Source organism: Papio anubis, chromosome 2, assembly GCF_008728515.1.
Source record: "Papio anubis isolate 15944 chromosome 2, Panubis1.0, whole genome shotgun sequence".
Lineage (NCBI taxonomy): Eukaryota > Metazoa > Chordata > Mammalia > Primates > Cercopithecidae > Papio > Papio anubis.
Window position 1 is genome coordinate 74,748,107 of NC_044977.1, and position 15,945 is coordinate 74,764,051.

The 15,945-nt window shown below is 41.7% G+C and overlaps 1 protein-coding gene across 25 annotated transcripts in view; it reads left to right on the top strand.

Moving 5' to 3' along the window:
• Positions 1–15,945, top strand: part of MAGI1 (membrane associated guanylate kinase, WW and PDZ domain containing 1) — a 677,304-nt gene that overhangs the window by 480,341 nt on the left and 181,018 nt on the right. Inside the window, exon 1 of one of the 25 annotated variants that reach the window (XM_017955315.3) lies at positions 5,327–6,687. The exons of the other annotated variants lie outside the window; for them this stretch is intronic. The gene's annotated coding sequence lies outside the window, so the exon portion shown is untranslated. Of the gene's footprint in view, positions 1–5,326; positions 6,688–15,945 lie in introns of those variants that run through there. 25 annotated transcript variants of the gene reach the window in all.

Here is a 15,945-nt window from a genome sequence, read left to right on the forward strand (position 1 = left end):
CTCATACAATCTCTCCCTATCACACACACACAAACACACATACATTCTTGTTTGTCAAAGAATCAAGTATGACATATAAAATTATAACATTTGAGAGTCTGCAGAGACCAACAGCTGATCATTCTTATATTCTAGGCAAGAAACATGTTAAGTGAATGCCTGTTTTCACCAGGCTCTGTATCAAGGGCGTTTGGTTTTTTGTTTGTTTGTTTGTTTGTTTTGTTTTGAGACAGGGTCTTGCTCTGTCACCCAGGCTAGAGTGCAGTGGCATGAATATGGCTTACTGTAGCCTCAACCTGTGGGCTCAAACGATTTTCCTGCCTCAACCTCCCAAGTAGCTGGGACTACAAGCACGCATCACTATGCCTGGCAATTTTTAAAATATTTTTTAGCGAGGTAGTCTCACTTTGTTGCCCAGCCTGGTCTTGACTTGGCTCAAGCGCTCCTGCAGCCTTGGCCTTGCAAAGTGCTGGGATTACAGGTATGAGCCACCGCACCAGGCTGGGTGTTCATATTTTTTTAAATTTTTTAAATTTAACCTCCTCTCACCTATCAAAGATCTACTATGTTCAAGCAGTGTTCTAGGTATGTGCTACATACCAGGCAGTGGACATAGGAGCTCACCTCCCCATCCACTCCCATGAGTGAAAGGCAGAGAACAGGAGCCATTCCCTGTCCCTAATGTGAGGAGATATGACAAGAGCAGATGAATTTGACATGGCAGTAGTAGACAGGATAAGACTTACAAGGCATGGCCTCATAGCTATTCTGAGGCAGAAAGGAATTCCTAGAATACTATGTTAACCATGATATTAGCGATGATTGTCTTGTTTTGTTCATAGCTGATTCCCAAGCCTCTGGAAGGGCCTAGCATGGGTAGGCCTTTAAAATACATTTGTTGAAAAAATTGAATGAGTAAATCACCATTTTAAAAAAAAACTTTTAATTTTGCAATAATTTAGACTTGGAGAAAAGTTGCAAAAATTGTATGGAGCATTCCCATTTATTCTCCTCTCAGCTTTCCCTAATGTTGACATCTTACATAACCATGGTATCGTGATCAAAATCAGGAAATTGACATTGGCTATTAACTAAACCATGTACTATTAACACGTACAGTACTATTACCTAAACCATGACTATTTGGAGTTCACCATTTTCCCCTCCACTCATGTCCTTTTTGTGTTGCAGGATCCAATCCAGTGTCTCACCTTGCATATCTTTGTTATGTCTCCAGTGGAGACAGTTCCTTAGCCTTGCCTTTTCTTTCATGATGTTGACACTTTTGAAGAAATGTTCTGGTTATTCTGTAGAATGCCCTTCAGTTTAATTCAGGGTTGTCTGATGACTGAGGGTCCTTTGTGCTAGAAAGATTTCATGAAGGAAGGGGGACCTTTAGTGTGTTTGATGTAGGGATGAGACTTGGATGGACAGAGGGGTAGAAAGGAGATTTTTCAGGCAAAATGAACTGTGCCTAGAAGTATCTATTCTGGAGCACTTTGATGTTGTGTTGCTGCTTCTTTGCATGTGTAAATGATGGGTAATCTTAGCTGACTCCTTAAGAGATGTGATCACCCTTATCCAGCGCCCTAATGCTTGGCGTCTTGTCTTTTCCCCATTGGTAAGAAAATAAGAATGTCTTCTTGGTTCATGCACAACCCCAGCCTCCAACAGACTCTTTGTTGTTGAATTCAGGCTTTGGTTTCCTGGGTGTCAGAGCTGATGTGCCTCTTGTCATCTTTTACCAGACTTTACTCAGACCTTCTCTAGTCTAGGGATATAGAAGCGTATTATTTATTTTGGAGATTATTACTGTTATATTTGCTAAGATTCAGCAAGCACTGCATGACTCTATATCACATAGTGTCCAAAGTGACTCTTGGCCATGCCTTCTCAAAGGGAAGTGATGTCTCCCCTAAGGGAGGTGAACACTGGTTCTTAGGGGGTGAAACAAAGCTTACCCTTTTTATGTAGAAAGTGCAGATCTACCTACAATACCTAAACAGATATACAGTATATCTGTGTATTACAATATCATTGGAAAGCAGGGGTTGATTAGGAGAAAAAAAAATCTAAAAAAGCTCATTGGTTAGAGCAATAATGAAGAAAAGGGTGAGCAACACTACTGTAGTCCAAATGGTTTGCCTATATTGTCTCATTTAAATTTTACAACATTATCTCGAGGAAAGTAGTCTCAGTTTCTTCATTTGTATTTTCTAATGGAGATAATGAGAATTAGTGAAACTGAGAATTAGCTCAAGGTCACAGAGCAAGTGAGTATGGATCATGGGGATACCCAATCAGGACAGACAGACTCCAGAGTCCAAGGTCTAAACATAGTTCATTGCTGTCAATTTGTAACCTTACTCACATTAAAAAAAACAATTAGTAAGTCCGTGGAAAAAATATATAGCATATCCTAAAACCAGGGAAAAACTTTATGAGGCTTATTCATTCATTTGTATTAATATGTCGCATTGCACTACTGTTATTAGGGCTGATAATTATAGTGCACTCTATATATACTTGCAACATTGATGTCAGGATTCTGGTCAGGCACAAGTATATCATCACCGTGTCTATTCATTGTTACATCTCCATCGTCTAAAACAATGCAGCACATACGAAGTGCTTTAAAAAAATGTGTTGAGTGAATAAAGGAAAAAGGATGTTATATTCAATAAAATTTTTTCAAGACCAAACTGAATTCATTCTGTTTGATGTTAGGGCAATACTGTTTACACTTAAAAAATAAATAAACATGACCAAAATGTAGGACAAGACTCATACCTACCACAGAGAATATAAGTTCTGGGTGGCCAAGTGAGTTTGATGTAGAAACTGCCTCTAGCTACTTACACTCCAAATATATGACTTAATATTGTTATACCATGCATAGCTGATAGATTAAATCAGACAATTTTTCCATCCATCTTCAGGGGCTCAAAAAAAAAAAATCCAACAACTCAGTATTGTTATTTTAAATAGAATGGTATTAATGCAGTTGAGTGAAGTTATAATTAAGGCATCTTTTTTTCTTTTTCATCTGAGTATCAAGAATAGCTATTTATGTTTGAAGTGGGGACTAAACATCCCTTAGATGTATTACCACACTGAACAGATCAGCAAAAACCTCAAGTTGCAGGAGCATGTAATTCCCTCTCCTGGAGAAATGTTACGTTTACCATCTGTGAACAGGAGACATAAGTTAATCAGTATATTACACAAAACTTATGAATTCATCTCATAATTAAACCAAGGCATAACACATGCATCTGGTTGAGGTATGTTGAAGGTTCATATGTCATGTCAAGAGTGGCTATGGAATGAATTAAGTTAGATTTCCTAAACTTCCCTCTATAGGCAGATGCAAATTTCAGTTTTCACAGGCCCTTCCCAAAGTAATTCATAGGATCAAGGCCCCAAGAAAAGCTAGATTTGCTCAAAGGAGACCCATTTTCATCTCTATGAGTGGAGACAGACAAAAGAATGGTGACATCACCACCAAGCCCTCATTTTCTTGTCCCCAATGGCATTTACCCATAGTCTTGAGAGGGCTTCTAAGAGAATCTATCATGAGTGCAAATGAAACCAGGAAGTTGTGTAGCTCAGAATCTGAGAGTAGTTAGGAATTTTGCTGGCTGCTTCAAAGGATAAGCCACTCTTTTACCCCTGTATTAAATGCAAGCTTCTTTTGGAAATGGGTTCAAATATCTTTTTTCTCTAAATCATTGTTTGCTTTTAATTCTCATTTTCCCACTCCCCTGAAGCTTATCAGATTTGGCATAATTAGATGTTCATGTTGGGAAATTGGAACGGGCGCACACACACACGCACACACTCCTGAGCTGAGCCCTATTACCTGGACAGGCTGTACTCCAATCCTCTTCATCAGAGAGGGTGGGTGCTTCAGGGCTTCTAATTACAGGCTTTCTGCCTCCTAACACTCAGCCTTCGAGAACCCTCTCAGCAGGAATGCTGTGTACTAGACACTCCATTCCACACAATGAATGACCTAATATAATTATTTGAAATTGAAAATCACTTTCACTCTGACAGGAATATCTCAACGCCTCCCCCACTTTGGAGTTAACAACTTACACATTCCTTTTCTGCCTCTTATCAGCATCGGGCTTATCTAGTCCTCTGATGAGCCCCACATAGGGAAATTGTACCAGCTTTGCTTTGGGGAACCTCTCATGTCAAATTACTCCTCTGTGTCTGCTTTAAAAAAAGAGGAGTAAATGTGATGTTACTCACTCTCTTAGCTAATGCATTTATGCATTTCCACACGTTGGAAGGAAGGTCTGTTTCAGAGGCCTTCTTGTGGATTGTATAGTCTTCTGCTTCTGTAAATCACATGAAAAAATCATTCTAATATTATGTGAAGTGTAACAAATAATTGCTTTTGGCTTTCTTCTTGGGTGTGTTAGTCCATTTTCACACTGCTATAAACTTCCCTGAGACCGGGTAATTTATAAAGGAAAGTGGTTTAATTGACTCACAGTTCCTCATGGCTGGGGAGTCCTCAGGAAACTTAGAATCATGGCAGAAGGGGAAGCAGGTACCTTAACAAGTCAGCAGGAAAGAGAAGCAAGCAAAGGGAGAAGAGCTCCTTACAAAACTGTTAGATCTCCTGAGAACTCACCATCATGAGAACAGCATGGCAGAAACCACCCCCATGATCCAGTTACCTCTCTCCCTCCACACATGGGGGTTACAGGTCCCTCCCTGGACACATGGGGATTACAATTCCAGATGAGATTTGGGTGGGGACACAGAGCCAAACCTATCATTGGGGATTCCATTACCATTTTTTTTTTTTTTAAAGACAGGGTCTGTATTGCCCAGGTTGGAGTGTAGTGGCACAATCACAGCTCAGTGCAGCCTCAGACTCCTAGGCCCGTGCAATCCTCTCACTTCAGCCTCCCAAGTTGCTGGGACTACAGGTGCATGCCAACATGCCCAGCTAGGTTTTTTGTTTGTTTGTTTTTGTTTTTTGTAGACACGGGGTCTCCCTCTGTTGTCAAAGCTGGTCACGGCCGGGCGCGGTGGCTCACGCCTGTAATCCCAGCACTTTGGGAGGCCGAGGCGGGCGGATCACAAGGTCAGGAGATCGAGACCACGGTGAAACCCCATCTCTACTAAAAATACAAAAAATTAGCCAGACACGGTAGTGGGCGCCCGTAGTCCCAGCTACTCGGGAGGCTGAGGCAGGAGAATGGCGTGAACCCGGGAGGCGAAGCTTGCAGTGAGCGGAGATCGCGCCACTGCACTCCAGCCTGGGGGACACAGCGAGACTCCGTCTCAAAAAAAAAAAAAAGCTGGTCACAAACTTGGGGGCTCAAATGATCCTCCTGTCTTGGCCTCCCAGATTGCTGGGATTGTAAGCATCAGCTATGGTGCTTAGCTGTGGGAATTCCATTTCTTCTTGCCATTCCAGGTAGTGATGTGAGCATGCTGGGGGCCAATCCCAATTTAGTCAAATTGATTATTTCCCATCACTATTGCTGTGGTCCACCTGAAACTAAAACCAAAATTGTATATGAATAAAAGGAAGAGCTGCCCAGAGGTGACAGGTTCAAACAGGGCTCTCTGAGATTTTCTTCTTGGCCTAAGGAGTCCAATTTCTTTCAAGTTTTATTCTTGCCAATGAAGAGGTGAGATATCATCCAGAACTCAAAAGGGTGTGATGCCCTCTTGGCCTTAGTTTACTAAAAGCAGTAGCATGGAGAGACCAAGATCCAGGACTTTGAACTTGGACTGACCTGGAGCATTGCTCCAGCATTTCTTAGCTGAGTGACCTTTGGCAATTACTTAACCTCTCCAAGCTTTGTCTTTCTGATCTTTAATAAAAAGACAAATACTTAACGCCCTCCTGGGGTTTCTTGAGGGTGAGATGCGTCAGATTTGAGGCTAGAGACTAGGGCCAGGATAGAAACGTAAGGGCCCTTGAATGCAGAGCTGATGTGGGTAGCTTTTCTTCTATGGAATGGGGCCAGCAGAGGTTTCCACTGAGAAGAGGGAAGATGTGATCCTGTCTGTATTAACCGAAGTGCCAGGTGGTGGACCCAGGATACACAGGCTTTTAAAATGTTCTGTACCAGAAGAGAATTTTTTGGCTCATAGTTATCACTTAATAAAATGGCAGATGCTATTTAATAATAATCGTAAGTAAAATAGTGATGATGATTATGATAATGAAAGGTTCGGCTTTCTTCCTGCCATATTTCGAAGTCAACCCCACACTCCAGTGTTTGATCGGCTCCTCCATATTCATTTTAAGGTGGTAGCAGTTCTTGGTGGGCCCCTCTTACCCTGGCTACCCAGGGCCAGAACCATGTGACTCCCTTCCCCTAGTGGGTGCCCTGAAAGCCGTGTTTGTCCGCCACCCCCACCCCTGTCCAAGGCCCTGTGGATGGGGGCGGGCAGGCAGTCGCGCACTCCTGGGGGGTGTGTAGGGGGGTACCAGCCGCAGCCCAGAGTGTGAATAGCGCGCATTGACGCTGCTGCCGCCCGAGCGGGCTGGGGACACCCTGGCCGAGCCTCCTGCCTGCGAGCCCCATAAAAGGAGCAGCTGCCGCCGGGCCGCTCAGACGCGCGGGGATGAGGCGGGCGGCCACTGAGCGCGCGCCTGGGCTCCGGCAGTGACCGAGGCGGACCTCGGGGCCGCTCCGGGGTCCTCAGGTAACGGTTTTGTCCTTGGGTTTGGAAGTGACAGCAGGAAGAGGGGAGGGGAGGGGGTTAGGAAGGGAGGAAGGAGGCTGGGCGGGAATGAGGAAGAGGGAAGACGGAAAGAGGGAGGAAAGGGAAGGAAGGAGAAGGCGAGGAAGTGGCGGCGCCGGGGAGCTGCTGGAACGCGCTGCACTTGCCGCCCGCCCGGGCTTTCAAGTTCCCCCCTCCCGCCTTCCTGGGCTGGCGGTCGCGTCCCTCCCGCGCCCGGCGCTCGCAGCTCGGAGGCTCCAGCCAGCCATGTTTCTTGGGCGAGCATCTCTGCCCGCGCCGCGGAGCGCAGGGCCCGCGCTGGGACTGCCTTGGCTGCGGCGCCAGGGCAGGTGCAAGCAGACGCGGGCAGCCCATCAGCTGCAGGCTCGCTCCACCTGGGGCGGGGGTCCCTTGGAGTACAGTTTACTTTGGCTCCAATGGGTTGAGAGCCAGGTTCCCTTCCCCCTTGCTGCCTCCCGTTCCCGCCGTACCCGCTTCCCTGAACTGCTGCCACTTAATGAACTGTTGGCTCACTCCCACCCTTCCAGTAGCCTGCATTTTGAGCTTAAGAGTGTTGTTTGCAGCCGGGCGTGGTGGCTCACACCTGTAATCCCAGTACTTTGGGAGACCGAGTTGGGCGGATCACTTGAGGTCAGGAGTTCGAGACCAGCCTGCCCAACATGGTGAAACCCCGTCTCTACGCAAAATACAAAAATTAGCCGGGCGTGGTGGCGCATGCTTGTTGTCCCAGCTACTAGGGAGGCTGAGGCAGGAGAGAATAGCTTGAACCTGGGAGGCAGAGGTTGCAGTGAGCCGAGATCGTGCCAGTGCACTCCAGCCTAGGCGAGAGGAAGAGACTCCATCTCAAAAAAAAAAAAAAAAAAAAGAGTGTTGTTTGCATAAAGCTGGGCTCAGCTGGAGAAAATGGAGATGAATTGAAATGGGAAGCCCTTTTATGCAGAGCCTTATTGTAGAGCCGCTTTTCTCCACTGGCCCTGAGCCTCTCGTGGTCCCCAGTGCAGGGAGAGGGGATAGTAGGGTGCCCAGGCCTTCTTGCGAGCTGTGTACCAGCTGCCCCTTCTCTCCTTCATTGGAATGCTTCATCTGTGGGCAGAAGGCTCCTCTGAGGTGGTGAGAGCCTCATTTCACCTGGGATGCCCCCAGTACCCCATGGCTCCAGTTTCCATGGCTTCCTGCTCACTCACAGGAAATGTAACTTCTGGCAGTCAGGCCTATCTGCCATGAGCAGAGCTGCTTCCTCCAGAGCAAAGTGTATTCACATCAGGCTGTATGGGTTCCAGTCTGCAGGACTGGTTATTGCTCCATGGCTGCAGGAGGTTATTGGAGACCTTTGCTTGAGGAGCTCTGGGATGGTAGTTTTGGAGTTCCTCAATTACTTCATTTGTTCCTTATTTGAACATTGTTCTTAATTTGTCTTCATTGTTCTAAGCTCCTAATGAAGGTTCATAGTTGGCCTTTTTTCTCAACATGTGGTATGTTTGAACTCCAGGCTCTGCCCTGAGTCTGGAATAGAACATACCTGATTGTAATTCTGTTATGGAGTGAACATGGGCAGATAACCATAGTTGCAAGCTATATGGAGTATCTAAACATAAGCCAGACACTGTTATTCCTCTTCAATACACTCAGACACCAAGAATATCATTCCCACTAAACAGATAAACAGAAGTGGGATTTGTCCAGTGCACACAGCTACCATGTGACTGTGCTCGGATTTGAATCTAGGCAGTAGCCCTCCAGAGCTCCTACTTTTAACCCTGCCTCTTTGCAGAAAGTGGGCAGTACAGTTTCTCCATGGTTTCATTCTGGGGTACCTTGAGGTGACCAAAAAGAATACCCAGCTGTGGAGTAGATAGATGTGGGTTGAATCATGGATCCCACATTTACAAAAAGCATCAGTTAATCTATATAAATCCTACATGATGTTTTATACTGTGGTAATAGATATAAAATGCCATCTCATAATTATAAGCAGGCATTATCAGATGTATTTAGAAGTTACAGTAGTGTCATACCCTTTATAGAGATTTTAAAGCAGAGGCTGTCTATGCTGACGTTCAACTCTGTCGCTTAGAGGTTGAATAAATGTGGCAAAGTATCTAAGCCGCTCTAAGAGTCAGCTTTCCTATCCTTCATTGAGTTATTTTGCGTAAGAGGTGCACTTAAAACAGCACGGAACCTGGCACACATTTTAGGTGCTCAAGAAATGTTGGGGTTATTGTTTTATAAGTCAGCATGGACTCTTGTATTGGGTATGTATTTATTATGTAAGATGGATTGATGTAACAGTGGTTCAGCATTACTCCTTCAGCTGCAGTGCATCATAGACCTTCTATGAATGTTAGCTTACATACATGTACATGCACCCTCACATGTATGCATACACACATATATACACATACATAGTGTCCAGAAGGTCTACATTTGAAATTATAAGAACTTAGTGAATTCTGACTTGTTCAGTAAGGGCCCTGTTTTTCTTGGCAAAGCAATCATTGACCTTTTTTTTTAGGGTTAGAGAAACTTCAAAGTTAATTTTAAAGCTGTCTGAAAACCAGCTGGGAGAATTAACACCACACCTAACAGTTGCAAGGAAAAAAAAAATGGATTGACTACGACATTTACTTTCTTCATAGGCTGTTAAAAACTGTAATGTAATTTGCTAAACTGTTACAAATAATCAACTGGAAACTTAACTTAGTTAAACAATTCTAGAATGAATATCTTCCCTGGATGTGATTGTATAGATGTTGATAAGTGAAAAATAAGTCATTGAATGAGGCATTTTCAAAATACAACCTTGACGTAGATGAACATGTTTTAAACAGCTCTTCAGGGTTTGGCCAAAATATTTGCTTATAAAAGAAGAGGATGCTGCAAGCCCAGTGTTCATAAAAAAGAATGTGCAAAGTGGAAAGCAAACTGAATGTCGATCCATAAAGGACTGTAAATTGTAGCATATACTTACAACAGCGTGAATATGCAGTTATTGAAATAATGAGGTATTGTTTATATGCTGTATGGAATGGCCCATTGAGATACCACCTCCATGGGGGCAAGAGTTTTGTCTGTTTTGACTGCTTTTTTAGTGGTTCCTAGAATAATTGTTAAATAACAAGTAAATGAACGCGTGAATATTGTTCAACGAGACAAAGCAAAGTATTTAACAGGGTCCATAGTTAGTGGCCGTTTATGATTTTAAATGTATGTATATATGCAAGTGTGTGTGTGCATAGAAAACATTAGTTGTTTCTGGGGAGGGACTGGAAGGCTATGGTTGAGAGGGAGGGAGATTTGCTTTTATAGTTTGAGTGTGTGTGTGTGTGTGTGTGTGTGTGTGTGTGTGTGTGTTTTTAAATCATACCCCAATATGCCCATGTACTAATTAAAAATAAAAGTTCAGAGGACCTGGTTCCCCTGAGTTTGGTGTTATTTTTTATTCTGCATAACATAACCTTTCTGTGATCCCTTTACTACATACAGGCTGTTTAATTTTCTCACCATGGTTAAGTGCCTGCAAGCTTTTGGTGGGATAATCACATTTTTTTGAGGGGATGGGTGTCTACTAGATGGAATTCCTATATAATAAATGGTGCATCATCCTGCCTGTGGAGATTGCTCATGAGGGAGTCCTTTGGAGAAGTCTTCAGGGACCTCTGACACCTTAGACCAAGCTTGGTCCTTCTTAGGAGCCCTGTAGATACTTAAGAATGAATAGATGGCTAGAGTATGAGTCACCTAAGAATTTATAATTTCATCACAATAAAGGCCTGTCTGAAAGTAAGCAAGTTTTTCTTCACTGTGGGTACTTCCTGGCCTTTGACACACATCTTATGTACAATTCCACTATTCTGACCTCTTGTCATTAGGTCTTTTAAGGAAGTAGTCTCCAAAGTGCGAGATGACCCATGAGAATACAGGAAGAAACCCTCAAGAGTTCCAGGTATATACATTTTTTAAATGTTACCTTTTTAATATCACATATACACCACATGTTACTGGTTTGCCATATTTTCCTCTCTCTCTCTCTCTCTGTCTTTCTCTGTCTCTCTCTCACTCTCTCTTTATTTGGATGAACCATTGAAAGTAAGTTGCTGACATTATGCCACTTTGCCTTTGGCCACATTTTCCATTTCTTAAATTTCTTTTAAATTACTATGTTTTGGGATAGGTGTTAAATTTTTTTCTTACGGATTTGTCAGAAGTGACACATTATGAGGGGATGCCTATTGTGAGAGTTGTGTCTGAAGTTTTCACATGTGTCCATTTCTAAGATTTAGGTCTTAATTTCTGTCATCTCTGACCATTTTGGTTAACTGAAACTAATGTACAAGTTTCTGTTGCAGCCTGCCCCTTTCCAAAGATACAGATCCTCCTGCACTAGATGGTATTGATATAAATGACAGTGATGGTGAAGATATTAGCAACGTGGTAACATGCATGTGGCTGTTTATATTTATAAATCACACTCACATGTATTACATAATCTACAAAATAACCCCATCAGGTTTGCATTATGTTTGTTTTCAGAAATAACCCTAATCATATTTCTTGCTTCTGAATATTTCTGACAGCTTATATATTCTTTGATATTTGGGAACTGGCCTGGTACTATCAGGCATTGGGGTTGCTCGTGGCTTGGTGATGGATCAAAACAAAAACGAGACCCCTTGTAATCATGCCTTAACACAGACAAAACATGAAAAGTGTCCAAACCACAAAAATGACCACACATCCTCCCATTCTGGCTAATATGAGTGACGGCTGCTTCTTTAAATATTATAGTTGTAGCATAGCTTCCTTCTTTCTGCATGCTAGGTAAGATTTATTAGGAAACACAATCATAGAATTACCTCCATGTCTTAACAGCATCTAGTCCAGAACAAAGCCCTACTTCCTTGAACCCTCCCCCAAATCACGTAAAGTTACCCAACACATGTGCAACTCCTATAAAAGTTCTTTGCAATCTCCTCTTTCTGAGATCCCACAGTTCCTCACAGTGTGCATTATCCCTGCTGCATTGAGTGATAAATTGACTAGTACGACTACAGGTATGTTCCTAATGGTCTCGGAAGCATTTGCTATTTAGTTGTTTACAAACAGAAGAACTTTCCAGAAGTCGTTGGGTAATATTTTATGGTAAAATACAGCATTTTAAAATAAAGTAGTAATTATTTATTATAATTTGTAAAATATAAAAATATAAAAGGCACCAAGAATGAAAGAAAAATGTACATTAATTTCATAATCCAGGAATAATCTTGTTGAATATCTGGATATATCTTCTTTATATATCAGCTTCTATGTCTACTATACCTCTCTCTCTCCCCATATATACCCACACACATACACACACTCATACACATGAGATATAGATAATTGGTATCATCCTGTGTATGTGGTTTTTTATCCTGCTTTTTTCATTTAACATGATTATCATGACTATTTCTTATACAATCTGATTTTCCTCCAAACATATTTTTAATCATTAGTATCTTGTCATATGAGAACAGAAAGGTGTTCATTCGTTTTTCTGTCTAAAATGATTGGGTTTTCCTTTTTAAATAGCTGTGATAAACATCTTCATGGTTTTTTTTATTATTATACTTGTAAGTTCTGGGATACATGTACAGAATATGAAGATTTCTTACATAGGTATACACGTGCTGTGGTGGTTTGCTGCACCCATCAACCCGTCATCTACATTAGGTATTTCTCCTAATGCTGTCCGTCTTGTAGCCCCCCAACCCCAACAGACCCCACAGTGTGTGATGTTCCCCTCCCTGTGCCCATGTGTTCTCATTGTTCACCTCCCACTTATGAGTGAGAACATGTGGTGTTTGGTTTTCTGTTCCTGTGTTAGTTTGCTGAGAATGATGGTTTCCAGTTTCATCCATGTCCCTGCAAAGGACATGAACTCATCCTTTTTTTATGGCTGCATTGTATTCCATGGTATATACGTGCCACATTTTCTTTATCCAGTCTATCACTGATGGGCATTTGGGTTGGTTACAAGTCTTTGCTATTGTGAATAGTGCTGCAGTAAAAATATGTGAGCTTGTATCTTTGTAGTAGAATGATTTATAATCCTTTGGGTATAGACCCAGTAATGAGATTGCTGGGTCAAATGGTATTTCTGGTTCGAGATCCTTGAGGAATTGCCACACTGTCTTCCACAGTGGTTGAACTAATTTACACTCTCACCAATAGTGTAAAAGTGTTCCTATTTCTCTACATCCTCTCCAGCATCTGCTGTTTCCTGACTTTTTAATGATAGCCATTCTAACTGATGTGAGATGGTATCTCATTGTGGTTGTGATTTGCATTTCTCTAATGACCAGTGATGATGAGCTTTTTTTCATGTTTGTTGGCCACATAAATGTCTTATTTTGAGAAGTGTGTGTTCATATCCTTTGCCCACTTTTTGATGGGGTTGTTTGTTTTTTTTTCTTGAAAATTTGTTTAAGTTCCATGTAGATTCTAGGTATTAGCCCTTTGTCAGATGGATAGATTGCAAACAAGTTCTCCCATTCTGTAGGTTGCCTGTTCACTCTGATGATAGTTTCTTTTGCTATGCAGAAGCTCTTTAGTTTAATTAGATCCCATTTGTCAATTTTGGCTTTTGTTGCCATTGCTTTTGGTGTTTTAGTCATGAAGTCTTTGCCCAAGCTTATATCCTGAATAGTATTGCCTAGGTTTTCTTCTAGGGTTTTATGGTTTTAGGTGTTATATTTAAGTCTTTCATCCATCTCCAGTTAATTTTTTTATAAGGTGTGAGGAAGGGGTCCAGTTTCAGTTTCTGCGTATGGCTAGCCAGTTTCCCCAACACCATTTATTAAATAGGGAGTACTTTCCCCATTGCTTGTTTTTGTCAGGTTTGTCAAGTCATATGGTTATAGATGTGTGGTGTTATTTCTGAGGCCTCTGTTCTGCTCCATTTGTTTATGTAACTGTTTTGGTACCAGTACCATGCTGTTTTGGTTACTGTAGCCTTGTAGTATAGTTTGAAGTCAGGTAGTGTGATGCCTCTAGCTTTGTTCTTTTTGCTTAGGATTGCTCTTTTTTGGTTCCATATGAAATTTAAAGTAGTTTTCTCTAATTCTGTGAAGAAAGTCAATGGTAGCTTGATGGGGCTAGCATTGAATTAAAACTTACTTTGGACAGTATGGCCATTTTCATAATGTTGACTCTTCCTGTCCATGAGCATGGAATGTTTTTCTGTTTGTTTGTGTCCTGTCTTATTTCCTTGAGCAGTGGTTTCTAGTTCTCCTTGAAGAGTTCCTTCACATCCCTTGTAAGTTGTATTACTAGATATTTAATTTTCTTTGAAGCAATTGTGAATGGGAGTTCACTCATTATTTGGCTCTCTGTTTGTCTATTATTGGTGTATAGGAATGCTTGTGATTTTTGCACATTGATTTGGTGTCCTGAGACTTTACTAATGTTGCTTATCAGCTTAAGGAGATTTGGGATTGAGATGATGGGGTTTTCTAAATATACAATCATGTCATTTGCAAACAGGGACAATTTGACTTCCTCTTTTCCTAATTGAATACCCTTTATTTCCTTCTCTTGCCTGATTGCCCTGGCCAGAACTTCCAACACTATGTTGAATAGGAGTGGTGAGAGAGGGCATCCCTGCCTTGTGCCCATTTTCAAAGGGAATGCTTCCAGTTTTTGCCCATTCAACATGATATTTGCTGTGGGTTTGTCATAAATAGCTCTTACTATTTTGATATGTTCCATCAGTACCTAGTTTATTGAAAGTTTTTAGTATGAAGCGGTGTGGAATTTTATCAAAGGCCCTTTCTGCATCTATTGAGATAATCATGGGATTTTTGTCATTGGTTCTGTTTATGTAATAGATTACGTTTATTGATTTGCGTTATGTTGAACCAGACTTGCATCCCAGGGATGAAGCTGACTTGATCGTGGTGGATAAGCTTTTTGATGTGCTGCTGGATTCAGTTTGCCAGTATTTTATTGAGGATTTTGTATCAACGTTCATCAGGGATGTTGGCCTGAAATTTTCTTTTTTTGTTGTGTCTCTGCCAGGTTTTGGTATCAGGATGATGCTGGCCTCATAAAGTGAGTTAGGGAGGAGTCCCTCTTTTTCTGTTGTTTGGAATAGTTTCAGAAGGAATGGTACCAGCTCCTCTTTGTACCTCTGGTAGAATTCGACTGTGACTCTCTCTGGTCCTGGGCTTTTTTTGGTTGGTAGGTTATTAATTATTGCCTCAATTTCAGAACTTGTTATTGGTCTATTCAGGGATTCGACTTCTTCCTGGTTTAGTCTTGGGAGGGTGTTTGTTTCCAGGAATTTGTCCATTTCTTCTAGATTTTCTAGTTTATTTGCATAGAGGTGTTTATAGTATTCTCTGATGGTAGTTTATATTTCCGTGCGATCAGTGTTTTAATATATGTTCAGATTTCAGTTTTTTCTTTAGGATAGTTGTCCCTTGGAAAGAATATATCTTTTCAAACTTTTTTATGTGTTGCCTGATTATTTTTAAAACGTTGTTTTTGATACATACACCATCCAGATTTAGTAACAGTTCGGCCCTGGGGCTTGCTGCAACACAGGGAGCCCTGAATCCCTTTCTCAGCCTCACTGCTCTTCCCAGCACATCTGCTTCCTTCCTCTGTCACAGCAGACTGGTTATTACATTTTAGCAACATGGCTGCATTTGCAGTCTCCACGTGGAAGAAGGGAGAGGGGCACCTACCAGTGAAGGAAGAATTATTGTGCATTGAGGATGCAATCCAGTGTGTATGAACTAAAACCTCTTTAAGGGCAGACTCTGATGAATCATTACCTGTTTCTCAGCACCTGGCAAGCAGCTTTGTGAAATGCTCTGTCCAATAGATATTTTTTTGAATAAATAGATAATAAATCCATTTTAGATGTAAAGCAACCTGCAGTATCAAAAATCCTTTTAATAAAACACAACCCCCTCTCAAAACAAATGTAAAAATTGATAGCCCCCTATATTTTTAAAATGTATATTCATTCTACCATCTTGCAGGTATTTATTGAGGGTGTCTGTTTGCCAGGCACTTTTTTAGGCACTGGGAATGTAGTAATGAGTTCAACCAAGCTTACATTATGGAGCATGAATATAGAAGAAACACCCAAAATAAATATAAAATGCCAGGAAGTTATATAGGCTGTTATGTAAAATAACGAAGAAGGGTGAGGGGGGTAGAAAATAAAGGGGG